The sequence below is a fragment of the Numida meleagris genome, chromosome 10, assembly GCF_002078875.1.
Source record: "Numida meleagris isolate 19003 breed g44 Domestic line chromosome 10, NumMel1.0, whole genome shotgun sequence".
Classification (NCBI taxonomy): domain Eukaryota; kingdom Metazoa; phylum Chordata; class Aves; order Galliformes; family Numididae; genus Numida; species Numida meleagris.
The window spans coordinates 16409628-16436130 of NC_034418.1; the positions used below are offsets into that span (position 1 = coordinate 16409628).

General features: G+C 41.0%; 1 protein-coding gene across 3 annotated transcripts in view; it reads left to right on the plus strand.

Moving 5' to 3' along the window:
• WFDC1 (WAP four-disulfide core domain 1) overlaps positions 1-26503 on the plus strand; it is a 110100-nt gene that overhangs the window by 47104 nt on the left and 36493 nt on the right. For 2 of the 3 annotated variants that reach the window (XM_021408859.1, XM_021408857.1), the window contains exon 4: positions 23997-24300. The gene's annotated coding sequence lies outside the window, so the exon portion shown is untranslated. The remainder of the gene's footprint in view (positions 1-23996; positions 24301-26503) is intronic. The other variant, XM_021408858.1, reaches the window with a different exon arrangement.

Below are 26503 nucleotides of genomic sequence, written 5' to 3' on the forward strand. Positions count from 1 at the left end.
TTCTTTCTCTAGAAGGGGAAAATACTCGTACGTGTTCATATATTATATGTTGTACTAATAGATCCTTTGCATAGGACTCAGTGTCCTAAGTGGCAGCTCCTCTTCTGGGCTCGTGGGGCTTCCTGGTGAAATCTGCTGAGCGAGAGCTGCAGGATCCTGCCCCCTCCGTCTCTCCTGTTTCCCTTGGGACTGTCAGTGTGGTCCTGGAAGAGGAGGGGAGAGGGAAGGGGGAAGGGCTTAGCAATAATCTCTCCAGCATCCCTCTGTCTGTTCAGCAGGCAGCAGGCAGCAACTGAGTAAGAACAAGGAGACAGTCTCCGACTAATCAGGTTTGCTAATCAGTAAATTCTGGTGAACCTAATTAATAAAACAATTTTAATCCCTATTAACTTCTGCCATTGTTGCGGTCATCCTGGCAACACCAGTCAAATTCCTCAGGAGCGGTTTCGATGTCCTACATTCCTCTTGAAACTGGGATTTGCTCTTAAAACATCCCTAGAGGGAATTTTGTTGTGTCCACAGATGCTGGGCCTCAGCACTTCTCTGGCTGCCAGGAAAGACTCTCCTTCTGTAAAAGAAAGGGTCTCTATCTTGCAGAGAGCAGGTGCTGAGTACTCTTTGCAAATCCTCATTGCTTTTCCAACGACCAGGAACTTTCTCCTCTCTCCTGTACGGATGACAGAAAACTGCACGTAATGTGTTTCTCACTTTCTCATACATGGCTGTGCAGGGCTGAGCTTGCTGCAATGCTTTTTGGTTCTGTGCTGTCAGTAGGTCTTGGGCTGCCTCTGTCTGAAGTTGGGATGACGTGAGTTTGACCTGTGTTCTGCTTGCTTAGCTTCAGTCAGAGGGTTTAAGTGGCCTGTGATCAGATCTTAATGTCCAGTACCCTTGGTGATGTTCCTCATTCAACAAGAAATGCCTTAGTTTGTACCCAGTGTGGCTGCAGCTCCTGATCTTGAATCCTATTGCCGCAGGAGCGTGTACATCTATGGGATTGACATGCCCCACTGGGCGTACAAATGCTCCATGGAAAGGCCTTTAGGAGTTTGCACCCCAGAGCTGTGTTTCCACCGCTTGCAGCTGGTGGTACAAGGTGCAGCTGGAGCCCTTTCCTTGCCCTGGGCTCCTTCCCCTCGCACTGCTGAAGTGAGGCCCCTCAGAAGCAGATCCTGCAGCTGTTTATCAGTGCTATGGCACAGCCTAGGATGGGAAGCCTTTGCTAATTGGACCTGTTGGTACATCTCTCTTGGCCCACGTGGTGCCCGGAAGATTAACTTCTTATCAGCCGTCACCACTGGGGTTTACACTCAGGTCCTAATTATGCCATCCACTAAGAAAGGCCAGATAGATGCCTGAAGGCAACAGAGTCCTGGGAGCATGGCTCAAAATCACTTAAATCCTACCACCTTTGTGCAAGATGCAGTTTGCTCTGCCTATCAGATTTTCTTATGGATTACTTTTGCGAAGAAAAAGCAAACCTATTCTAATTAACTTTGGATGGATTGTTTCACAAAAGGATAAAACCAATTAGCATTTCCTTCTCACCTTGCAAAGCCCTTGTGTGGTATTGTTAAGGGTTGTATTTCTGAAACCAGCTGACAAGAAGGTGAATAAATCCAAATCAGTGAGTAAATATGGTACATAATTCAGTAATTTGAGTGTTATTCTTATTTAGCAGGAAATGCATGTGTTTTTTTAATGTTTACGACTTCACCTTCAATACTGGGCAACCTAATATTTGTTTTACACAAACTTGGAGCTCTGTCTGTAGATAGACCAGCACCTTGCTGCCAGCCAGAACCAAACCAGCATCTGTGTAGAAGATCTGATACAGATCCTCCTTAATAGTTCAGCATCTAAAACTGTTAATGCTGAGACCACAAAACTGAAGTCTCTCTCCAGGTGGGAAAGACTTATTTCTGGCTCAGTTCAAACCCTTGCTGACTTGCTTTTATATGTTTTTTTTTTCTTTTTCATAACTACAGCTGTAGTTTTCCTGTTAAGTTCCCTTTGAATTTGCCCTATTCGGAGTGAACTTCATAATCTTTATTCTTTTTTTCAGTTCTCTAGTTCCCTTTCAGTTTCTAGAATTGCTCTCTCTTTGCTCCTTAGCCATCTGGTTGTATCAGCTTCTTTTACATGCCCTTCATGCAGTTTCCATATGCTTTGTTTATTTGTTGACATGAGTAACTTTCCTGTCTCCTCCCTGTTTTTGCCATTCTACTGTGATGTCTTAGACCTACCTCTCTTCCCCTTTTTCAATGAGGGCAACATAGTGCTGCTGAGAAGCAAGCTGAGCAGAGGTGGTTGTTCTTACCTAGGGAGCTCTGGGAACAAGGGAGTTGCATGCTGTTGTGCAACTCTCTCAGCTAGGCTAAGCCCAGCCCTGGAGAAATCAGGGTAAAGCCTCAACCTTAGCTATATATTATTTGACAGAATTCAAATTTAAGTACTCACAGCAGAGACCTACTGGGATGGCTTGAAACGTTGTGGGTTTGATGGTGCAGCTACTGCCATGTCCCTTTGAAATGCAGAGGAGAATCTGTCAGGAGGCATCCATCCCAGTGAACAGGTTTTTCCCAGATAGTTGGATAATGAGGTCACTTACAGCATTAGAATTTAGATATTGTAATGGTTAATTGCTGTAGAAAATGGGAAAGCCAACAAAGATCACTGGCTGTAATATCTTGCTTACCTGTGATTTTACATTTTGTAATTAGGCCAGAGTCCTGTATCAAGCAGTAGATACATACAGATTATAGGTATATAGAAGCAAGTGCTTTTTTCACCAAGCACGTAATAAAACTCTGGAATTCACTGGGGTGGCCAAGACTGTAAAGGATTTGGAAAAGGCCTGAACACCTTCATGCAAGGAAAGACCACCATGTAGCTCCAGCCTCTGACACAGAAAATCAGTAGCCTAAGCATTGCTGGGCAGCAGGAAGGTATTGCAGTGGAAATACTGCAGTGCACATGCATGCCCTGTTCTGCATTTCCAGGGTTTCTGATGTGCTACAGGAGGGCTGCACAGATGCTGGCTGAACCCTATGGAGATGTCTATGCTAAGAAACCAGAGGAGGTTGGCCTAGACTCTGCTGGGTTGGTTGTGCTTTTCTGAATTGATCATGCACTGGTTACTTGACAGTATTTCTCCATTAGAACAGCAAAAAACTGCTGGAGACAAAACTGTGCGTATATGTATGTATATTCCAGACTGTATATATTCCAGACTAATTATGTCTGCTTATAACGGGCAATCTTACAAAGGGGTAGAATGTATGCTTGGAAACTGTATGCACTTTAGGTCTTCCAATCATTCTGCAGGGAGCAGGTATGTAATTTAATAAAGGTAGCGTTGTTAATCTTCTCTTTGCTTCCCAACTGGGCTTTCTGTAATACTTAAATATAGTACAAAGATAATTACTTTCCTTGGCACCTGTAACAGATGATGCATTTCAGGCTTTTAAAGTCAGAAAACAAAGGTGTATATCAAAATAATTATTTCAGGAAATACGAATGCACTAAAAAGAAATGCATATAAAGGAGAAAAAGAAGAAGAACGAAATAAATTCACTTTAAAAACTTACACTGTCTTCATTCATTCGCTTAGAAATTAGCCCAGCACTGAATGTTCAGCTGGTGCAGTCTCATCACTAAATTGTTGCATACTGGTTTTTTTCTGTTAGTTGAGGCCTTTTGTCCTCCTGTGAGGACTCATTCTCTCTAAGATGCAGCCAATGTATCCACCTGTCCTTTCCCAGATTCTTTTTGTTTGTGCCGTAGGAATTCTTCTGTTAAATAAAATACTTTTTTTTTTTTCATTTATTTGCAAAATAGTTGACGTGAAATTGGACGGAGCATTTTAAGATTCAAAACTCAGTGGTTAACGTGTCAGGATGGAATTGGATTTAGATAGCCTTCTTACATGGAAATTCAGCATCTTTTTGTATTCTCATATTATTCACTGGACATAAAGAAGAGCTTAGCCTTCTTTTCTTAGTTTAATTATCGCATCGCATATTGCAAGGTAGACTTTCAGGATTTATGCCAATATTTCATTCAGTCCAGCAACGTTAGCCTCATGTTCCTGTTTATTCCTTCATAATTTGTCTTTATGGAGCAATAGAAATATCCTTTCTTGCCAAATGCCTAGTTTGTATGGATAATTAAATTGACAGTAAAGGGCTAGATTCACCTCTTCGATATTCAAGCCTTAGCGAGTTGCAGTATTATTGATTCCAGTAGAATAATGATAGTGTTCGCACAGGAGCGCGTGGTAAATCAGGCTGTGGGTACCCTTGATTTGTTAAGCACTTGTGGAACATATTGCTTGCTCATCCCAGCCTTCATAAACACCAGTCGTGATCCAAGCTCCTGATGCACCACAAACTGTCTCAGAAGACTGAGTCACACATCCTGGGGACAGTGCTTTCTCCCTTCTCTCCATCACAGTCTTTATCAAAGTTGTTGGTTTTCCTTTGTCGAGTTTGATGAAAGCCAAAAAAGGGGCCAAAAGGGCCAAAAAGGGCAAAGTACTTCTAAAGCCAAAGAAATATTCAGAGAATTTTTAGATATGTAAAAATATAGTGAGGTTAATGGTATGTAATGCACAAATTTCTGTTTCCTTTCACAAGTCTCCACGCACAAAGGCTGAACCTAGAAATTAATTTCAGTTATATTTCCTGAAGTTTTCTGTGCTCGTCTCATCTGGACTCTAGAAAATTGTACCCGTGAATGTACAGCACACAAGGAAACTAATTTCAAATGGGTAATCGTTCCTATGTCAATCCCAATGCATGTTGCATAAAGGCTGAATCACTCAGGTTTAGGGATTAGAGTGTGATGTGGCATGGGCAGAGGAAACAGAACTAAAATGCCGTGGCTTAGAGCTGAGTGCTACTATCTATCCACTTAGCAAGATTCAGTAAGTGAGTCGTCCCCGAGTAATCAGAGAGCCATGCTTGACAGAAAGACAATCTGAAGTCTTTCATGACCTGATCTGGACAACGATTCCCTCCTGATATCAGTTCTGGTGATCAGTCTCACCCCGAGCACCACACGAGTGGTGCATTTCAGGAAGGAGTATTTCTACCATCTCTGAGCACCGGTCCATTAGGAGGTGCCAAAATGTTTTATGGGAAACGTGGGCAGCGTTCCCTTGTTTGAGTTCAAACAAAAGGGCACGTCTGTCTGACTGCATGCACATCAAGGAACAAAATGGATGGTCTGCATGTTTTACCTCACTGAGAGCCCAGAAGATGGAGGAATTAAAAAAGTCCCTGGTGATAATCAGCGTGAGATTGTAGCTAATAAATAGAAGGCTTCTTCATTTTCTCTCTTACTCTGCAGGTAGGTTTACATTGTATGTTTTGATGTATCTGTAAAGTAGAGAACATTTGACATCGTAAAACCTTTGGTGAAATAAAGATTGGAAATCACATAAACATTTTCTTTTCACCTAGTGCTTATCATTTCAAAATTCCAAAGCATTTATGAATCACACCATTTTCATGACCGGTATTAAAACAGTCATTTCAATGATCAACCTGAGGATCTTTGAAATACCACAAATGCCCAAAAGATGGTACAGAATACAGATTTTCAGATGTGCCTCCTGCTATATCCAAAGACCCTCCAAAAGCCTGATATTTGACTGCTATTTCAGCACTGAGGTAGTTATTTTTTACCATTTTCATGCATTTCCATAGTCAATAAGAAGAGACGTGATCAAGAGATAACCTTTGTTACATTGAGAGGTTATCTACACAGGGATGGGTCAAAAAGAAATGGTATTTGTGCCACCATATGAATTAGGGAAAAAGAACACCTGTCGAAGGGCTGGAAGAGGAAAACGGGCAGAATAAGGTCTTGCAAATTTGCTAGGAAGAAAAACTGAAGAAACTGAACCAGATGTTTCAAGTGTCTTGAATACCATTCTCTACTTAAGAGAGGTCTGTAAGTACCATTGATTTTGGAGATCACAGGGTCATGGGTATTTATCTGTGCCCATTAACAGGAGCCTGGCTGACTGTGTACACTAAGATGTCTGCCATCAGGCAGTGCAGTACTGAAAGAGAAAAGGTAACACTGTGGTTACAAAACAGAAGTTGTCTCTTCCTTACCTTTGTTAAAATCATCGTGTGTCATCCCAGACACGTCACTTAATGCCTCTAAGCCTTCATTTCCTAGTCATAAATCAAATGCATATAACCCCCGTGGTCCTGTAAGGAGAACTCTGTTATTAAGACAGAACAGCAAGCTCCCATTACAGGAGAAGGACAGGAGCTATTACAACGTTGATCTTCAGCTAACTATCGTAAAGAGGACTGTTTTTAATATGTAGATGAGTTACTGATAAGAGTGATCATCTAAAGGTCTGTAGCTCAAGAATCAAATACAGCAATGCTTTTCATTTTCACATGGAAAACAGAAACACTAACTGCTATGATGAGCTGCCAGATTATGATGTGAATCACTAAGGGGGTGAGGTGGGTTTGAATCCTGAATATCACCGACTTTCTGCCCTTTTTCTGTTAGGATTTATATCTGAAATCATTTAAAACTTGCAAAAGAAAGTCTGAAAATATTTTTATAGTTGTTACTGGTGATTGATTACTTCATCTACTTTTTTTCTAATACCATACTGTTCAAATGAATTACCATACAAATCCAGTTCTGCATTTATGATGCATTAAATGTCAAAAAAAAGAATCATTCTAATCATGGTTTTTCCCAAGGCTTGAGACCTTGCATTAAAACGCAATATACATAAAAGGCCTTGCTGTGCATATTGTACCACTCAGTTGTTGAAAGTGCCCTTAAGCTCTTTTTAATAATTTAGCTAGTTCCTCATTGAGATCTGTATCTGTTTTAATCAATGAAATGTTAGCCTCATTCAGGCTAAATACAAAGATATTATGATTTGATCATACAAATACAAAACTAATAGAAAAAGAACTTTGTGCTTGCATTTTTGTCTCTGCAAACCCATGGGAAGATCCTCATCCAGTGTGCTCTGAAAAGCTGTTTAACTTTCCTACTTGAGACAAAAGGAAGGAATTTTCCCTCCTTGTGCTGGTTTTGGGAGTTTTTTCACTCGCTTTGCTGAGAACATTGTTATGAGCATTTTTGAAAAGCTCGCCATTGGGGGAGAACCCAAACTCTTCCCTCCAACCTCCTTTTCAGACCCATCTTTCAATCTGTCTGAAAACTGCCACCCAGGGACGCATCTCTCTCAGCCTGCAGGACTACAAGGCTTCAGTAGTAAAAAGTTTCAGTAGTGCAAAACCTGTATCATGGCTGCTGTCAATCGGTGGGTGCTTTGTCAGGCCTTCTTGTAGAGGAACTTTTGAATTACTGTAAGGTACGTTCGAGAGTTGCCTTGGCATGCAACTGCACAAGGATTAGGAAGGCTCAGGTGCCCCTTGTGAGCTTCCCAACCCAGTGCTGACATCCTGGCCATTACCTTTTGCTTACTGGTCACTCTGTTCTCAAATCTGTATTCCCTACTTCCTGCTATCCTGCGAACTCACGAGGATTTGTTATCTGCAAGTGCTGAAACACTGAGGGAAAAAATAATCAGAAAGTATTTCATTTATTGTAATCTTAAAGTTATCAACACAGTGATTTGGAAAAGGTCTGACTGCCAGTGACTGGGCAATGAATGGGTGTGTGACTCACATTTATAAACGAGTTTTCGTTGTAAACCCTACAAATACACATTAATTAATGATAAAATCAAAGGAAATGTCTGGAAGGACAGATAGAGAGACAGTGATAGAGCTAGAGAGATTAGAGAAAATGGTAAGCAGTAATAAAATTAGACTGAACATGGGGGAAAACAGACTACTGTGTCCAGTTTGGGGGATAATCTAAAGGAAAACGGAAATAAAGTAGGAAGAAAGATTAATGCAGTGCCTTCCAGACACTTCCCAAGCAAGTGTCTGGAGAGCAGAAATGCTGCTTGGATGTATAATATGATGGGGTAGCATAGAGCAGAGCATAAAATGATTCCATTCATGTAGTCCATCCAACTGGTCAAAAGATGCTTGCAGAGTTATTTAACAAGACGATGACATGGATCATGGATTAAATTGAAGTAGTGTTAAGTCAGTTCCTGTGGCTTCATTGTTTGAAAAAGACACGTAAAATGTGAAAGGGATAGTGTTTGCAGAGTTAAATTATACATGAAATTTTGATCTTTTGGGCAAAAAAAAAAGGCACACACAAAAAAAGAGAAAGAACATAAGACATAACCAGTAACATGGTAACCATCTGCAGTTGTTGAATGGGTGTTAACATGAAGTAAAATGATTAATTCAAATAAAGACACAAAATGTCAGTCTTGATGTTTGGGCTGGACAACAGAAAATGCCTTAAGGTCACTTAGGCTCCTGAAGAAGGGGGGACTTCTCTGAGGAAATGGCTCTGATACCTCCTCGTGCCCCTTATGCTGAGCTTAAATGACAGCTACTCCTGTTTCTGCAGTGCTTTCTTCCTAGTCCCTTTCAATAATTCATATTCATCTACACCTCATTCCTGTTCTCCTTTTCATTGCTCCTTTGATAATTAAACAATGGGACAGGAAAGGTATGTGAGATGCTGAAATATTCCCGTGACTCAAAATACATCTGACATTCAAGTGAGGTAACTTAATTACCAGGTGGGTTCTTATAGCCTGCCTGGGAAATAACTGGGCAGTCGTATTACATATAACTGTATGGCAGCAAGCAGCGGGGAATTGGAATTTGAAGGCTCATTGTAGCTGTGATATTTCTTCGTGTACTCAAGTCAGAATTGCTGTAGTTCATTTTAACCAATTTCTCAAGGAACAAATGCAATATACATGGCTCCGTGCATCCCTTTTCTTGGAGGAAGCAAATATTATCATCATATTTAGTTGAAATGTTTTTAGCCTCGATAAAAATTTTTTGTTTAAGACATGGGCTGCAGAAACTTTATTTCCCTGGTCATTTCACATTAAAGAAGACAGTTTATTTACTGACTGTGCACAGGACAATTTGTGTCTCCAAGATGTTGTTGAGCCTCCCTTTCTAGAAGTGTTATAGAAAGACTTAAATGTATGGTATTACTTCATAGAGATCTGTCTCAGTTAACAGAGGAAGCTAATTTGAAAACCAGTCAGTCCAGCCTATTTATTTGGATGGAAGAAAAGATTTTGATTAGAATAAAATGACCCAAATTGTCATAAGGTCACAGGTAGCTCATAGGTAGCAGAAATATCAGTAAAGTTGCTCAAGTACCGTTCCTGATGGCCTGCTTCAACTCGCTGGCTCCTAATCATACACCTAATGAGTTTTCATAGCCCTCCAACCCTCCGATTGTTGCTGTTGTTTGTTGGTGCTGCCATTTTGCCCTACTTTTGCAGTCAGTTTCCTTTTCACAAGAACTTCCACCAGCCTGTTTTCCTCCCAGGCCTCACCTCGCTGTGTCAGTCCACGTTGATGTAACTAGGCATTATAGTAGAACTTTTTCTTCACTGGGTGACAGTGTGGTGTGTTATTGCTTGTGTTCTCCTCTGAGCTCTGCTGATCACATGCTACTGCAGGAGCTTGAAAAATCAATACAGATGCTTACTTCCTTTATCTGTAAATGCATCAGAAGATAAAAACAGGGAGAGTACTTGAGATGCTGCGATCTGAATGAAAGATTAGCAGAGGACATCAACTGAGAGCAGTCTACTCTGAACAATGACTAAGGTAAAAATTGTACCACTTTACCCAGCACCTCTGATTCCTCACTTGAACTCAGAACTGCTGCTGTTACTGGCAGTGCTGCTCTCCTTCAGCTTTGCAGAGGCAATCCTGCTAGGAGAAAAGCAGCTAAATCATCTTTCTTTTTGTGCATCATCAACAGAATCGGTCACCAAGTTCATGCAGAGCTCTGGGATGAGCTTAAAGGACCCAAGGACACGGAGGGCATAGCTTGGACTGCAAGTTTTTCATTACTCATGGCATGAGAAGGAAGGAACTAAACGTGATTGGGGAAAGGAAAAGCGGTATAATGTCTTCCTGGTTTTAGGATGAGTTCTTAATTTTAAGAAATAGCTTCGTGAAGCTTCATATCTCAGCATATTTTGACAGCAGGACTTTGAAAGGATTCAGTTTCCAGGTTCACATTTGGGTCGGGCAGACAATTATTTTACTGTTACAGAAGTGTTATCATTTGCATCTATCTCATAATCTATATTCCACCGCAAAGCAAGAAATGTTTTAGGATGCTGGAGTACAACCAGTTCTGCAGCACATCTATCTTGCCATCTACTTTCTCTGCTTTTTTTGCTATATTATGGTTCAGTGATTTCCAGCAACAACCAATATTTTGTTACACAAGTATTGTCTAGAAATCAATGCTGACTCTCTGCCAGAAAAGACAAGATTGTTTTTGCTATTACTTGGTCATTAGTGGTGTTGCAGCAGAGCTTAAGAATCCAAGGAATAGACTTGAACACTCTCTTGTCTGGTAAAAACACGGGGCAAACAGATGGTGGTGTGTCAGAAAGCTCACCCTTGAAATAGATGCAAGAGACTATGCCAGGCACTGCGGTTTGTTTGGACTTTGGTACTGTTTGAAAACATTTTCTCTTTTCAAGGCAAAATTAGATCTCTGGTTTCACTGAGAGACTCTGATTGAATTCCCACAATTGTCATTAATTGGCCAGTTTCCCGATGCTTATAATTTAAGGCGTAAACATGCTCACCTCTGTCCCAAGATGACTCTGTTCATTGAGTTGCACAAGATGCTGTCCTGTTAATTGTTAGAAACTGTTCACAGGGACAGGACAAGCAAAATGTGTCAGCTCTTGTTCCAGAAAGAAACGGACCTTATCTTTTCAGGCCAAGGCCAAAGCTGAATGTTTTAGACTACAGTAAAGTAATACTGAGCTTTAGATTGTGTTCAGTAAAGTCTGTAGGGAGGGAATGTTAATATCATTCATATCTTCAACTTTAAATTCACTGCAGGCAGTAAAAGACTCTTTGGCTGATTTTAGCACATCTTAAGCTGATGAGTCCTTTGAATTGTAGCCCCTTCCAGAATCTATTTACTATGGACTTAATTTGGTAATGGTTTTACATTTTAACTTCATCCTTTAATAATAAATTTCATTGACAATTCTTTGCTGTTCTGAAGCTTTGTCCTATTAAATTCACAACATGGCTCTCTCTCCTAGGGTGTCCTCGCAGTACAAGCAGACTATAGCTACATAGTCAGAAGCTACAATCCTTAATAATAGATTCCGAAGTTTTCTGAATATCTCGTTATAAACATTTTCATTTCATGATATTTGTAATTCTAATAAGAAGTTATGCACCACGCTTGGTTTTATACGTGTTTTGATTTCATATGCCTGGTATACGGAAGTTGGAGTGAATTTGCTGTAAGGGGAGAACTCTTCTAGCTGAAGATGCAATATGGAGATATGGATATTCCCATATTCTTGTATTCCCATTACATTCAAGTTTTTAAAAATCAATTTGTAATTACTGATCCCAGGCATGCTCAGAATACAGACTGCTGGTTTACTGATGGCCGTTCTAGACTTATTGTGAGCATAGCGAAGCAGCTGTGACCATCTCACCCAGCCCCAGCACCCTGCCTGTTCCTGAATTCAGGGCTGTCCTTTGTCATGTCCTTCACAAGGCAAGGTCCTGGGGGACATGTTACAATACCAGCAGTTGTTTTCCTTCTTTTCTCCAGGTGCACTTGGCGACACTGAAATTTGTTTAGTCTTTCTTAAAGATGAAAATAGAATCTATTCATCATTCTTATTTTATTAAGAGTAGTATCTTGTATTATTATGAATGAGAACTCTGATAGTACTATCCCATGACTAACTCATTTAAGATACTATATTCATGGACAAACCACCCAGCATTCCAATTGTCTTATTATTTTCAAGACATTACTCATAAAAAAATTCCAAAGTAGGTTATTGTTGTTATTATTATTGTGTTTCATTATTCATATATATAGAGACCTGCATGGCAAATGAACAGTTTTCTGTGTGGGCAAGTCTTGGTTTTGCTCTCTTATTGGAACAGTTTTCCTTTGACATTAAATGCAGGAAAATATCTCTCTGTTTCCTCCTTTTAACATACAGTCCTGTTCACGTCAAATGTCTTATTAATGTATTAATCAAAGAGCAGTGGTCTGATTAAGCTAATCTCTCTCATAAGCAGTGAAATATCATCATTAAAACTAGTGACTAAGTCATGGAAAGAATCGTTACAGGAGAAGGAGGTTAGGGTGTCATCAGAGAGCCCATCTCTTCCATGGTATCATGTTTGGTTTGAAATCAGCCTGTTTGGTGTGGTTTGCCAACAGCTATCGTGCCCTCCTGCCTTGCCCTTGAATCCTTCCTGCCCGTCCTTGTCAGCTAAGAGCACCGAAACCTGAGGCTGGGCTTCCTTCACGCCTGGTCAGCACCACATCAAAAGGTGTCGGGTCACATCCACTTGGTTTGCAGGACAGTAGCACTGGTTTTTGATTGCAGTCACAAAATATATCCAAAGAAAACATGTGGAGAAACAGTTTGTTAAGAAGAAAAGTATTTTTCCTGCATTGGCAAGGGCACATGTTCAGTGAAGCGCTCAAAGTTCCATACAAAATTATATCTGAACTTGACTAATTCAGACACACCATGGCTTGCTGTGCTAATATTAATTTCTCATTCAGTAATTATCTTATGAAACAGACAGATTATGCAGTCATATGGCCACACAGATGCAGAGCTCTGTCATGTGAATGACATTGGCAGATTGTGCTCATATTAAACATTTTGTCTAAGGGAAGGTGAGGAAAGAGAGTAGTGTAATATGGTTCCTCACCCCATATGCTTTCCTATGTTAAATATCTCCAGGGCAAAGCGTGGAAAGGTTTTGGAAATTGCTTAGAAGGCTCTGGCGGATGAGCTGGCTGTATAAGTGCTGAAGATTATCTATTCATCTATATATATATCTATATATTCAGATAGCAAAGGAAGGAAAGACAGGTTGCTGTCTAGGGATGATATTCTTCCAGTGTAAGGTGCTTCTGTAGGCCCATGAGCACAAGATCTGAGTATCTCACCATGTTAAATGCAACTACCTTTGCAGTCTCAGGAAGGGTAACAAACTCTTTTTTTTCCTACTGAGGGTAGAGATGCAGAGATTGCAATTGTCCTTCCTTACTGGGGTGATCCATGGCACGCTCAAGGATCCTCATCCCTTTGGTGATCCCACTTTAGTGCACTGCTTGTGAGCCAGGGTGCAGGGAGAAGTCCTCCCCACTGCTGGATGCTGCTGAAGCGTGGGATCCCGGAGCAGCCAGAGTGAACACTTGGTGCTGGGAACGTGGAAGTGCTCCTGTAGTCTGTGCAGCAGGCAGAGCCAGAGTTAGAAAGGATGATACTGAAGCTTGAGATGAGACTGATGTGATAGGATGGATGGTGGGTGATGGAATTTGGGGACTGAAACCAGAATTACAGACCTAAAAACCCACATTCAGTTTCCATCCCCATTTGGAAGTAGCTGCTCTCTGTGGCTACTTGAACTCTTAAAGCTTCTGAGGAGTCCAGTGAGTCTATATACATTTTATATCTTTTGTAATGTATAAATTTGTATGCTAAATATTTCATAAAATACATTATTAAAAAAAACAGTACATATTTATATTGAAAAGCTTGACATGAAAATTCCAAGAACATCAGATCCTGAAAATGAAATTATGTCTGAAATTTCGTGACTTGGGGCATTTTACTCTCTGTCAGTTCCAGTTCTGAGAATGATGTTTGGAAATGATTCTAGAAAATGTTTAATTCTTGACTAATACTTCCCTTAAAACTCTGAATTCCTGCGGAATTCACTGCAGTAAAGTGACCTGGTGCAGCTGCACCAAGGTGAATAAAACCTTGAAGATCTAAAGGACTAGAAGTACCTCATATATGCCAGGGTTATAGAACAGAAAGTAGGAGAAAGAAATAGAGAACAAAATATTATATTCAAAGGCCTGATGTTGGAGCAAGGCCTTTCAAATTATATATTAATTCAGCATCATTCACACTTGTGGAAATGAAAGAAATGCTTCATTCAAACCGCCAAGGTTAAACTTGCTTGGCTTTTTTGTTGGCTTTTGTCTCTATATTTTCAGAGTTGGGTAAACAGAATCAATGTCACTTTAATCATATATCTGGAAGGCGTTTCCTCGTGTTTTTTTTCATATTCAACATGCTGTAGTCGACGTTTTTTTCTGCGGATTTGTGGGTTTTTCTGTTTTTTTTGGAAAACATGAAGGCAAACCATTAAAAATCATGCGTGAGAGGAGATGTGGATGCCTCAGTTAGTAAGTATCTAAAGAGAAGAGAGCATTTAGAACTCAGTCAAGGCTCCGGAAGACCCTTCCCATGCCTGATGGGACAGGGGCAGTTCCTTTCACACGGAGGTACTCACTGCTTGGAGCCCTGCAAGTTCTGTGAAGTCTGCTCTGAAGCCTGCTATGGGGACGTGCCAATTACAAGTGCTTGATTTGAGAACTCCCGTCACGGAGGGCTCCCATTTCCACTTTCAGTGAGTAAGATGTTTAAAGAAAAGGGAGAATGGTCTGACTTGAGGATGTGTGGCTTTATATTTCCAATATATCTGCCCTGTAGTAAAACTCAAATGTGACTGGCCTGTTGCCCATTTGTGAGTTTTGCTAATGCCTTCCACCCCCAGCTTGGTTATTCCAAGAAAGAAAAGCATGTGCTGTTGATGAAGTGTGGCAGGCCTCTGGCATATGGCTTTGAAGTTTCAAAAGCTCCAGAATCAAATTGGCTCTAAAATTTATATCTAACCCTTGAGGTCTGTAAAATGAGCTGACCCCCACCCATAGTTCTCTGTGAGCCACTTCGCGGTGAGAAAGTCATTTATCATTGCCATGCCTTTGTAGTATATTCATCTCTATTTCATATGGAATGTTTTATCGCCGTTGTTATGCCCTGAAAACTCACCCATGTTTGCTGAACGCATGGGATTTTTTGTTTAGCTTTTTACATATATTAGAACTCCTTTTCTCCTTTTTTTGTCTTTTTTTTTTTTTCCCGGTGAATGTGGAAGTATCCAGGCCAGCAGGGTGGAAGAATTTAAATATTTAGTATCATGAATATTTATTATCTTCAGGATTATATTTGAGTCTGAAAAGAATGAGAAGGAACATGTACTTCTGCCCATCTCTCAGACTGTCAGGAGCCTGGGCCCAACAGCTACAGCAAAACGATCACAATATTTTAGCAATTATACTGTTGGGTATTTGTGGGGAATTTTAGTCATGCAAGCCTCAGTGTCTTTATGTGACAATGCACATGTCCCATAGGTCCATTTGTTGAGAATATGTCATTTTTTAAGCATAATCCCAGTAAAGCCAATGAAAAACTTTGACTGCAGGACTGCTTAGAATCTGGAGAGGAGAAGACAAACAGTGAGTGCACCAGCAGGTCCCAAAAACTGCTCAGGTACTGAGCTTCATTCAGCTTACCTGGTAACATGAGTGCCCCATATTGGTTGTGGAGCTGATCTCTGGATTGGTTTCCTGGATACCTGGCACTGGCAACGCAGTGCCCATTAAGCAGAAAGAACCTAATACTTACCTTCCTCTGTGTCTAATGTTCTTCTCCCAGTTCTCTGCCATAATTAAATATAAAAGTGTTTGTTTCGATGAACAGGAATAATAAAGGTGCCCAGGCATTCATTTGCCCTTCAATATTTTAAGACAGTGCTGTTCCTGCACTTTTTGAATGAAGGAGTCCTGTGAGTATGGCTTTCTCTAAGAAGCCTTACTGCATCTGATCCATGATTACTCCACTCTTGGCTACCCAAGGCATGCAGTCCTTTCAGTGACAGTTGGCTCAGTGGTTAGTCTTCTCACTGTGACAATTCTCCCATTGGAACCTGTTCTATCTATTAATGCACTAAGAGTAAATAATGACATTGTAAAACAAAAAGAAGCAGGTAGATCAAAAGTACATTATCTGCTCCGGTGATGTGCTCCGAATTAATATATATAAAAGGTTTCTTTTTTTTAATCCTTCTTTGAATATCCTCCTAAAATATGTGACACAGTAGAGCAAAATGAAATAACCTAGATTATAATTTCAGCATAACGTGAGTACCTCGGAGGGAACAAGGGGATAAATTTTGAAACGCCAGCAGTCTGGTGAGTTGGCAGTTCCAGCTCCACGCTGGTGAAAAGCAGCACACCTGCTGCAGGAAAATGTGCATGCACAGTAGTTGTTTGCTTTAGGATGGGGGACAGTGTGACTGTAGTAGTTCCTAAGCATCAAGTGGGGCTGGAAATTTGTTATGGGTTGAAATAAATACGAGAAGAGTCTCATTGCAAAACGCTCTAGTTTTAGACTGTCAGAAAGACAACCAAGTACCTAAGTTTTTACTGCAGCCGTTTTTATTAAGAAACCAAGGGAGGAGATACTTAATGTTGCAATTCAAATGAATTACTTCCTTGGTGCACACAGGGATAGCTGACACGGCCATATATCCCCTGCTGCTGGGTGAGACTCTCCTTGGAAAAAATGCTGTTGCCTTTGGTCGTAGACTCATCTTCACCTGGAGGCACTGTGGGAATCTTCCAGCTGTACTTAACACAGAGCAATAAAATACAGGGTGGGAAAGAACTTCTAGAGGTCACATCACCCTCATCCCAGAGCAGGATTAATGACTTCTGTGCCATTTCTAGCAGATATCTGCCTAAGCCGATCCCCTTGTCATCCACCCCTCTCCTTTGCCGTAATGGCAAACCCAGACCTTCCCCTGCTGATCCATTCCAACACAAAAGGGCAGTTGCTGGCTTTTCTCTTATTTTCAAACTCCCTCTGCATTTCAAGCCCATTCTTTCTTGCCCATCACCAGTGGATATGGTTACTGCAAAGAGGAAGGCTTAAGCTCAAGTAGCTTAAGGCTGTTATAACTTCTTTTACTGCCTGGACTAAGCATTCCCAGTTCCTGTCTTTCCTTGTAAGTGATGTTTTCCAGACCTTCTGACAGCTTTATTGCCCTCCTCTTATTTCAGGAGATAGGCCATAATATTCTTTACAACCCCAGGCTACAATGTTTGTGTTTTTGTTTTTCAAAGATAGCAGAATATCTCAGGCTGTAAAGATGGGAACCTGTACTGTTGTGTGGCCAACCACCAGCAAACCTGAGCTTTATCCTGCACTTTTGGAAAAAAGTAGAAATTTTGTTACCAACTTAGGAAAGGCTCAAACCCTTGAGGATGTTTGCGTAGTGTTTGCAGCAGCTCGTGCAACCCAGCAACATGCTGTCTGCAAAGCAGAGGCTGGCTTGCATCATGTATTACTGCAGTTAGCAATAGGCAAAATGATTTTTGTACACAGAATTCTGGCAGGAAAACACCTCGATTGTAAATGATCTTTATGGAATTAACTGCCCCAAGTCTTGTTGTGAACATATCTGATAGCATTCACAGGGGAACTCTTGCTTCTCACTTTCCCAGCTTTGTATACATTAACCTGCACGTTGTTGCCCAATATAATGTAGGGAAGCAGCGTAAAGCACCATTTGCTCGTTTCATGTATCAACACAACTTCAGTGTGAGCAATAGAGCGAGACTTAGGGTCAATCTTTCTGGAAATATAGCAGAGAAACCTAACTAAAGCTTTAGGTTTGACATGTGGGTGAATATGGGTTAAAACCAGCAAAAGACTTCAGAAATTCAAAACCAAAGTTTCATGTAAATAATTGTCACTGCGCATCAAGGCACTTAACGCACGTTTTAGTCCTGCCAGATTATTAAAGGAAGTTGACCTAACAGCAAACTACATTTGCTATATTTTGTTGCTGCTTACATAATTCTACTTCCTTGTATAGGGAAAACTGGTTCTTTTGTCATGGAGCAGAATATGTCCGCTCATTGCCAATGCTGTTAAGAATGCCCTTCATTAGTAAATTAAAAATATGTGTCTGTATTGTAATCTATCTGGACTTCCATCCTTCTGTTGTCTGCTGCATCATGACCATTTTCACTTCTTGGTGCGATTTCATCTCCAATGTAGGTATGAGCACACGTGGAAACCAGAAATAGCTCAAATGTCTTCCAGCAAAATGTCAGTCACCTGGTAAAGCTAATAAGAAGCCCAGTACCTCACTTTGCCTGTGTTGCAGTTTCCATCTCACACGTCAGGAGAATGTACGTCCAAGGCAGTAGGACTGGCCATCTGTTCTGCTTACACAGTGCTAGTACTTGGGAGTACTGAATTACTCAGATGCTCTAATTATTAGAGACATCTGGAGCTGGTGGTCATCTGTGCAAAATTGCAAATTAACTGAGTGAAAAAGAAGCTGCACTGACTTGTCATGGGATCATGAGGAATTGTGGGAGCAGCGTTTCCTGTTATGGCCTATCTGTTCCAAGTCCTACGTAGGCAAATGGGTCACATTGTCAAAGCCTTTATAATGAAAATACTGTAAGTATATCTTAGCATTGTAGAATTTATCGGTACAGAAGAACCCCAGAGATGTTCTGGCACTAGACAACGCTTGATTTTTAAAGGGGAACAAACATTACCGATATAAGGAACAAGTACTTTTCTTCAGTATTGAAACCACTGGAAGTTGTTGGCAATTCCCTCTTCAGTGCTTGAAACAGTGATCGAAATCACATGCAATTAATTTTCAATTTAATGCAGAACTTCTTTCATTGTGACTGTAGACAAGTAGAACAGGGTATTCTGCTGGAGAAATTTGGAGATCTTAAAATTCCATCTTGCTGGGGAATATCCCTCTGACACCTCTGGTTTAGGAATGTAGTTGTTCATGTGCTGAAATTTAAGTCAGCAATTCAAATGATTTCATATGGATGGAGCAGGTACTTAACAGAGTGTTGCCATTAAATCACAAATTAAGCCTCCTGAATTATTACTGGTTTACAAAAAAATGAAGAAATTTAGCTTGTACCTCGTGTTTGGTTCTGAAAGGCATATTTAGGCTACTCTTAAAATCTCTCCATTGCAACCATGAAGTATTCATGTTGATTTTTTATTTTTATTTTTAATTTTAGTATAATCTAAAGCTCTTGGCACCACCAGCTTCCTGGAGCTGGAACTTCATGAAAGAGAAGAAAGCTCCAAAAAGTATAAAATAAAGTTGCAGAGACTCATTTAATCTTCCGAGCTGGTGCTGTGAAACCTTGAAGCACACATTCTGTACAGTGTTGTTGCAATCAAAACGTTGCTTGCAGTTCACACCCATGGAGCTGTCGATTTTTTGGCTTCTTTATATATCAGCAATGGCTTTAGCTGAAACATTTTCCCACAAAGCTGCCTCCTGCGGATAGGACTTGAACACCTGGGCAGTAACCTGCAAGTCCTCAAGATGTTGGATTTTATGTTTCTGTGCCAATATTTCTTCAATTCTATTTCTGCTTACACTGCAACTTGTGAACCTCAGAAACGTGGCATCACCCTTTATGAGAAACATTGCTGGTGGGGTCTGCTAAAATAATCACATCGGAAATTCACGCCCAATCTTTTTTCTGAACGTTATTGCTCCAGGTTTAAATATTAATTTCTGTCAAGCAATATGGGCTATCTGTGTCTTCCACGGGAGAAATACTGCTTTTATTCCTAACAGTGCACTCTCAAAGTAACTCATCACTTGATTTATTTAAAGAGGTGCTTGTTCATATATATACTAAATGTTCAGTAGTGTTTTCTGGCCTTTCTACAGCAAAGTTGTTAAATAAGGGCTTAATGTTCACTGTGTGAGTTGTTCCTTGGGCTCCACAGGTACTACATGTGCTTAATATCATCGCTTGCTCCCATGCTTTGCTGAGGCTCTCCGTGCCTATGAGGATGAAACCCTGAGTGAGCAAGTCCCAGATGGCAATTTGTGCCAGAATACATGGGTTTATTATTCAACATCTCAGCTGGCTACTTAATGTGTTACCACTTTTGGCTGGAAGACTCGCTGTTAATGCAATCAGCCGCCTGCTTTCTGTCAGGCCGGAGGCATTTATTTTCATTACTGTGGTTGCTTCAAACAAACGAGAGGACGGGTGTTGGAGCTGACATCCTTGGAGATCTGTATGTCCATCTGGTGTGTCAGCTGGAATAAATAATTTCTCCTTTGTGGAAACGGGGCTTGATGCGTCCTTCAGGAGGTGTATGAGCAGGATACTTAATAGATGCTGGTGGCAAATTGCTGGTCCAAAGACCACAAGGCTCAAGTTGAAAAGATCTAGGGGAGCGAGGAGTCTGGGTGACACTGAAATTAAATGGAAATATACAAAACATACAGAGGACAGAAAATGAAAGGAATCTGAGGAAATAAGTGCAAGAGGAGGAGAAAATCACACATGCAAGAGAAAAACAAAAGTAAAGAAAAATTAAGATTGAATGTGTCTGAGGAAAGCAGCAACCTTTCTGCAACAACATCTCCATAAGAAGAACATCTCCATTCTACCAAGAAAGGTACTGCTGATCAGCAGATGAAACACAAGACAAGGGAGACAAAACCTGGTAAAATATTTGTTATTTCTTGGCTGAAAAAAGCAGTGATATTGTGCTAAATAACCCAATTTAAAATCATTTTAAAAATTAGCTTGGTTAGAAACAGGGCAGAATTTTGAAACGTATAAAACGTTGTTGTCTGGGTTTCTACTGTTAATAAGAGAAAGTAGAATGGAGCAGGACCGCAGAGTCCTGTCCCCATGGCTTCCTCAGCAGAAAGGGAGACCAGGTCTGGTATCAAGGTACTGGCCTTGCCCATCCGATGTGCTGACTGACATGCCACAGGTCAGAGAGCTGGAACATACGTGAACAGACCTTATTTTAAAAGAAGCAGCTTCCAAAAAAACTCGAAAGAAAAATGCTCTCCTTCCACAACTGGTCCCATTTAGCTACCAAAGAAATATGTTAGGAGAGAGAAAACACAGATGAAACACTTCTCTGTTGCCTGCAAAATCTTTCTCCAAGACTGGTGCTAATGTTGCATTTCCTTTTTCTCTAATCACAAATACTAAAGAAAAAGATTAGACCCGAGCTGGACAAGCCAGGCATTGTATGAGAACAGGGATCGAGCCATTCTGTGCCACAGTTCACTGCATTATTGCTATTTGTTGACATGTTCTGTGTAATTTAAGAAAGCAGCTTGGTTTTTCTGGCAGTAAAGTCAAGCGGGTGTCTGGGATTTTCAGTCCTGCGCTTGATTCTTTCTTCTGTCTCCTCAGTAAGAGTCCAATCTGTCACTGGGTTATGTAAATTTAGTTAGCAGAGAGATTTTAAGACTGAAACAGCCATGTGCACTGACTGAAAAGTGTCTGCTGAAATCCTAAGGCTGTTTGATCTGTGGAAGTGTTGGGGATGCTGAATAATATATTCTTCATAACACAGCCAAGCCACTCATTCCTTTTTCTCTTCTCCAATTACACGTTTTTTTGTTTTTAAGGAGGTGTATTGATAAAAGCAGTTCTTTTTAGTAGACAGTTTGCCAAGAAGTCTTTTCAGGTTTTCATTGTTTTTTACAGGCTAATAACTACAGTTGCTGTTTGAGGTGTGTCACTGGCAAAAGTTCCTGGAGAGTGGGAACACTGGGATCCATAACTGAGTATCAGAGGTTGAACCTGTCTGGTCAGAGCAGAGTCTTTTTTATAACCCTACAAGTGGCCTGCGGTGCTGCTTGCTGCTCTCGCCTGTGAATTTCACTAGGGTTGGAGGATGACTGGGAAACTCAGGAAATATTGTTCATTCTCTAAATCCACAGTATTTATAAAAGCACAGCTGGAAGCAACCAGAAAAGCTGCTAATGAATCCCATGTAGTTTATTTTCTTTCACAGGAGAAAAAAATCTGAGAAGATGACATGAACGTACCCATATGTGCAATGACTGAGGTTGCTTTTATTTCTATTTCATAGTACACAGTCACAGTCAGATTTCTCATCCCCTTCTCAGCTCAGAAATGTCTATTAGCTTCCCCCAGGTGTGAGCCACATAGCCATGGTCCTCTGGAGGAGGAGATGAGCAAACAGCACAGTTGCTTGTGGGATGACTCCATGGCCAGAGCTTCTCCAAGTATACTCATGTATTTGTGTGGGGTGTGGGGGCTGTGAGTGACTGCACGGTTGCTTTGTCCTACCTGTGGTGTGACATCTTCCACTGAGCTCTGGCCTCAGTCATGCTCTGCTTCTGTGTCCTGGTTTTGTTGTTCTTGGTGGTTGTTAGTGAAGGCCCAGGGGATGGAAGGGATGGGGACCTCAGCAACATGGTGCTTCTCCGTTGCAATATACCCAGAAGTTTAGTAAAGCCAAACTGGACCATGACACAGCAGTTGTTTATGGCTATTTCTCCTTTTAAATCTGATTACAATGATGTAGTGATTGCATCCATTAGGGATTGTCCTAAAGTAACAAAGGATGTTGCGTGTGCCACCCCATTCAGACAGCACCCTAACAAGTGTCATGGTGTCTGCTTCCAGCCCTTCCCAAAACAGGTGTGCTAAGCAGGCACTAATTGCACACTGCTAATCTCTTCCTCCATCTCATATTGTTTGTTCCAGCCTTTAGCCAAGTGACATTAAATGCAAAACGTGGGAATAACACTATACTCAACCTTTCAAGATTAACCCAATGTTGAAAAAATCTCAGGCTATGCAGTGGAGAGACAACCGAGAACAAAGCACGCAGAGCAATCCGACTGCATTCAGCTGAGTAACTGATTTGTGGAACTGGTACAAACACGCCTTGAATTTGAAACACTTTGTAATCATTGAAATTTAATAATGACAAAGTCTGAACTTCCAACTAGAACAACAGATGTTATGAAAAATGCCTCTGTTATCTCTGGAAGGGTTGAAGCACTGGTCTTGAAGATCAGAGGTGGAAAGTCAGTCTCCAGCTCTGCCAGTAACCTCTGCTGTATCTTTGCACAAATCCTATGAACTATAGTTCTTAAGAGGTAGATAGAAGTAAAATGAGTTTTTTCCTACTCAGAGAGTCAAAATGAAACAAAAATAAAAGTAACTGAAACCAAATGAAATCTAGAGAAAGGCTGGACGTGGCTCTGGGCAGCCTGGTCTAGTGGTTGGCAACCCTGCACACAGCAGGGGGGTTGAAGCTAGATGATCATTATGGTCCTTTTCAACCCAGGCCACTCTATGATTCTATGAAAGTATTTGAATCACTTAATGAAGTATTGTCATCAAGCAACATTACATTTTGAGGATTTTCTGGTTTCCTAGGAAACGTATACTTGCAATCACCCACTCCATCCATGTCCTCCAATGGGCTGATTGAGCCCCTGATGCTCTGGGTGAGAAGGGCACACATCAAACATCTGCAGGTTGTTTTAGTGGCTGCCATCAGAAACGTGCAGGTCACTTCGGAAGTACTTGGTAGGACGGAATGGGAGGGAAGGAAGGTGTGAGGGAAGGACGCTGTGGTCGAGAAATCACACATTTGTGTTTTCTGTTACAAAAGTTCAACCCAGATCTGTGTAGTTCAGGAATGTTTCAGCTTGTGAAATCCTCTGGTTTCTGGACATTTGACTATCTAGTGAATGGATGTTTTAAATAAATATTTTCTTTCACATAAGCAGTAAAGAAAAGATCCCCTTCCCCCCCTCCTCTTTTTATGATTTGAGATTATAGGGGGGAAAGAAAACAAAATCCGAAAACAGTACAATCAAAATGGGAACAGTTTTTGCAAGCTTGTCATTTTCACAAATTAAAATACCATCACACTATTTTCCTTGATTAATCAATAAGGAAATATCTAATATTTGTAAGATTTCTGGGTAGAAACTTGTGTACTCCATCAAACAGGTGACAGAGCCAGCTGTCCCCCACTGCTGGGCACTGCACTGCTCACACGTGGCCATGGCATGACAAATTTTAAGGGAATTTCTTGGCTTAATTTTTAAATGATTATTATAATCATTTTTCAAAAGAAGAAAATGTATAATTTTCTAAGTAACGCTAATTTTTTATTTCAGGATTTGGGGTGCTATCTCATACTCAAAAAATTGAAATGCTTCAAAGAGGAACAACATTTTCAGATGACAGAAATGAAACTTTCTGGCTGCACAGAACCAACCACCAAGAAACCTGATTTCTGCTCCCTGAAGATTTTCAAAGGGTGGGTAGATTGTCCTGGCACACAACAAGAAACGTTTCCAAAATCTCCCAGTCCTTCAGCTAACAGGAAACATCTTCCCACTCACTTCTTGTCAACGGAGTATTTCATACGGCGCTTTAAAAACATTGACAGATTTCTTCCCCCCGTCGAAGGAAAGCAGGGTGAGTTTCTATATCTCAAAGAAAATTGATATTCTGGCAGGTGACATGAATGGTTGTGTGTATCTTTCAAAATGTAATTGTCATTGGATGCAGTGCACCATAGATCACATCCCTAAGAGTTATAGAGGGCATAGGCTGGGATTAATTTTTAGGGCTTTTCTTTTTTTCAAAGAAAAATTGATTCCAATGAAAAGTTAGACGCGTTACTATTAGCGATTTAATTGCAACAATTACTGAAGCACAGAAAGCTTCAAATGAGAAACCTAGTTATCTGAGTCCAGCATGCTCGCTGTATGCATAAATGGATAAACATCAGTGTACAGCTCCTCTGGCCTGAATTTAGAAAACACTCGATTGTGGTGATAAATAAGAAAGGTCCCCTTGGTTATGTAAGAGCAAGAGGGAAGCGTCTCACTGAATAATCCTGACGGATTATACGGTCCCAGTGAAAGTCCAGTATTAGCCAGCAGCCAATAGCTTCACATCTGGAGCCAGGAGCTGAAAGTCAGACAGTGGGTGGCACTCATTAAAAAATAGATCTGCTGAACAGTTAAGACGATTATTGGTCCTGATTTGCAGGATTAGACACATGGAGCAGTCTGTCAGGCTGTTTCTTCACTTGGCTGCACAAAAGGCTTCTCTGGGGCTCGGGCAGCAATCGATTCTCCGAGCAGACTGCTCCCTAGGGATGGGAACACGAGGCAAGGGGAGATGCCTTCCCTCTGCTTGTCTGCTTTTGTGCTGCCTTGCGTTGTTTGAAGCTTGTGCTGAGCACGTAATCACTCCTGCAGAGATTTACGGGGCTTAAACGCTGTAGATGTAACTTATTAACGTGGTCACCCTGCCTGATGCTGTGAAATCTTCGCAGCTGGGATTTCTGATGGGTTTATTGGAGCTGCAGGTGTGGCAGGAAATGTACAGGTTCGTTTCTTTGACAGCGAGGGTAACCAAGCAAGAGAAGGATCTGTGCACATGGGAGAGACCGAGGGTAGTCAGCAGGAGTACCCAAAGTAGTGGCTAAAATGCCACAGTCTGGGTGGGAATCTCTTGTTTTACACGTCCCTGTTCCTTCTTTATGCATCTTTGTAGAAGTGCTCAGTTTTACAGGAAGATACTTGGCAAATATTGCAGGGGAAGGATCTATTTCCATTCAGGAGCAGAAAATTACACAAATGATGCATTTTGTGTGTCTAAACATACAGGATGAATATCCACAGGTGTTTATCTCTTGACAGACTATCTCCCTGCATTTGCTGGGACAGTGATAGAACAAATGATTTACCATAGTAAGCACATTCAGAAGAACTACAGCACACGCTCTCTGCCAAGGAGGAGAAGTGCCATTCATCAAAGAAGTTATTTCGGGTCATTTGCCCAGATCTTCCTCATCTCAGTGGGCAGAAGGAATTACTCACCTAACTCCTGCTGTATGTGTTAACTGATGGCAAATAAATTAATATGCCATTGACTCCACCTGAAGCCTTTACGGGCAGCAGCCCGTCCTAAGCCTAATGGCTGCATTTGGAGGCCATCACACTCCGTGCTTCCCCTCTAAATAAGATACAATGGATCTGTGGGAATTAAGTTCTTAGGAGGCGGTGATGTCATCTCTGCAGATTCAGGGCACTATCCACTTGCTTTCTGGAAACATTTTATTGTTATGTAATATTCCTCAATCCACATTCTGGATCAGCTTTGTTCCATCAGGCTTTTCCCATTACTCTAATAACTTCTGTCTGCAGCTTCACAAGTTTATTTGAAATATGCACATGGATTTAAAAAAAAAAAAAAAGCCAGGCAAGTGGAATCTTCTAAACCATGATCATTGCTCACATGGATATAAGTAATAGGGGCTGTTTAACTGAGGGCAGCTTATTTCTTATCTGCAGAAATATTAATGCCCTGACTGTTATCTAATTCAACATAATGTAAGGGGATTTAGTGGAGATTAAGAGAGAAAGTGGGAGAAGGTTTTTTCTATTCTTCTGGGCCGTGCTTGTGCTCCCAGGAGTTTTGCCATGACTTCCATCAGGAGAGGTGAGAGGTCCCAGCATTTCCTATTGCTATCTAGAAATACCAAGTATTTGAAGAAGCTTGTGTGCTGTAATGCCAGTTTCTAGCAAGAGCATGAAATGGTAGAATAGCAATTGCTCAACTGCTCATCAGAACACAAAGCCTCACCTTGTTTTCTGAAAGTTGCATA